Source organism: Tasmannia lanceolata, unplaced genomic scaffold (assembly GCF_043159265.1).
Source record: "Tasmannia lanceolata isolate RefF3 unplaced genomic scaffold, GAP_Taslan_0.1 ptg000049l, whole genome shotgun sequence".
NCBI lineage: Eukaryota > Viridiplantae > Streptophyta > Magnoliopsida > Canellales > Winteraceae > Tasmannia > Tasmannia lanceolata.
The window spans coordinates 17,501-20,000 of record NW_027518726.1 but is presented as its reverse complement, the minus strand read 5'-3'; positions in this window follow the sequence as shown (position 1 = coordinate 20,000).

Below are 2,500 nucleotides of genomic sequence, written 5' to 3'. Positions count from 1 at the left end.
GACCGCGGATGACTGCTCGTGCTGGCCCCGTTGGGCGGCATTGATGGTCGGTTGCAAAGAAAATGCGCGATTGCTCGTGTCGGGGCCCGGCAAGCCAAGGCCAAGCGAGCCATGGCACGTCGGATGATGGCTCCAGCTGGCGCCCCGGCACTTTCTGTGGCATTGATGCTCGGTTTCAAAGACAAACGTGCGCAGGGCCAGGGGACCGCGGATGACTGCTCGTGCTGGCCCCGTTGGGCGGCATTGATGGTCGGTTGCAAAGAAAATGCGCGATTGCTCGTGTCGGGGCCTGGCAAGCCAAGGCCAAGCGAGCCATGGCAACGCGGATGATGGCTCGCTAGTGCTGGCGCCGTGCACAGTGGCCTCGCACACTCGCCCTGCACGCTTCCCTTGCACGCAGCCTTGCACACTAGCCTCGCATGCGAGCCTTGCACCCTAGCCATGCAAACTAGCCTTGCACGGTAGCCATGCACACAAGCCGTGCACATTAGCCATGCGCACAAGCCCCGCACACTAGCCTTGCGCACAACCCTTGCACACAAGCCATGCACTCGAGCAATGCACACAAGCCTTGCACTCAAGCAATGCACACAAGCCCTGGACACTAGCCTTGCACACGGGCCTGGCACACAAGCCTTGGGCACTAGCCTTGCGCACTAGCGTTCCACATGAGCCTTGCACACTAGCCTTGGACACTAGCCTTGCACACAGGCCTTGCACACTAGGCATGCTTGGGCGAGCTGATCCCGCATCAAGTCGACGGGTCTAGGCATTCTTGGGCGCAGATCCCGCATCGTCTCGTCGCGTCTGGGCGCAAACACGTCGCGTCTCGTTGCGTCTTCAGAAGTCGTCGCTAACAGCACCTTTGGTTGCCACTGGTGGTTAGGCTGGTTGGTTGCGCAAACCCTATAGGAGGGTGGCATGCTGGTGGGCGTTTTTGCCCGGATAGGCACTAGAATGTGCAGATTTTGGGCGTTTTTGCCTGGATAGGCTAAGGAATGGGCATGCTTTGGGCGTTTTTGCCCGGATAGGCACCGGAATGCTTGGCCTTGGCTTGTCCTAGCAAGGCATTGCTGGGTTGGGCTCCCTTGGCCTTTTGGGCGCCTTGGACGATGTCTTGCGAAGACCATGGGCACAAGGCCATGGCATATGGTGAGGAAAGGACCACGGTTGCCAAGGTTAGGCACCGGAATGCTTGGCCTTGGCTTGCCAAAGCAGGGCATTGCTGGGTTGGGCTCCCTTGGCCTTCCGGGCGCCTTGGACACTGTCTTGGGAAGACCATGGGCACAAGGCCATGGCATATGGTGGGGAATGGACCACGGTTGCCAAGGCTAGGCATATAGAGAGGAATTGCATTTTTGCCCGGATAGGCACCGGAATGCTTGGCCTTGGCTTGCCATAGCAGGGCATTGCTGGGTTGGGCTCCCTTGGCCTTCCGGGGGCCTTGGACGCTGTCTTGGGAAGACCATGGGCACAAGGCCATGGCATATAGTGAGGAATGGACCACGGTTGGCAAGGCTAGGCATATAGAGAGGAATGGACCACGGTTGCCAAGGTTGCGCAAGTTTTGGGCATTTTTTGCCCGGATATGCCCAAGTATGCCCCGATAGGCCCGTTACGCCCCGGTATGAACGCGTATGCCCGGATAGACTCGGTATGCCTTGGGATACATGCGTATGCCCCGATAGGCTTGGTACGCCCCGATATGCGCACGTGTGCCCCAGTAGGGCTCGGTATGCCCCGGTATGTACGCGTGTGCCCCGATAGGCCCGGTATGCCCCGATATGCACACGTGTGCCCCAATAGGGGTCGGTATGCCCCGGTAGGTACGCGTGTGCCCCGTAATGCACGTTTCGCAGATCTCCCCGCATGTCCCGCCCCTATATGTAATACTTACTTACTTACTTACTTTCTTTCTTGCTTGCTTGCTTGCTTGCAATGGTTGGGAGTGCCCGGCATGCCCCGCTGCAGAGACCAAGGGCGCAATGACTTGGCACCGCGGATGCCGGGACTCCGGCACTTCCCGTGGCACTGATGGTTGGTTCCAAAGACAAAAGGCCGTGCAAGGCCACCCCACCGCGGATGATTTTGCTCGTGCTGGCGCCGTTGTGTGGCCAAAGAACATGCGCGAATGCTCGTGTCGGAAGGGTTGGTGTCCTGGCCCCGCGGGTGTCACGAATGCTCGGTTGCGAAGACCATGGGACCAGAGCCATGGCACGTCGGATGATGGCTCCAGCTGGCGCCCCGGCACTTTCTGTGGCATTGATGCTCGGTTTCAAAGACAAACGTGCGCAGGGCCAGGGGACCGCGGATGACTGCTCGTGCTGGCCCCGTTGGGCGGCATTGATGGTCGGTTGCAAAGAAAATGCGCGATTGCTCGTGTCGGGGCCTGGCAAGCCAAGGCCAAGCGAGCCATGGCAACGCGGATGATGGCTCCAGCTGGCGCCCCGGCACTTTCTGTGGCATTGATGCTCGGTTTCGAAGACAAACGTGCGCAGGG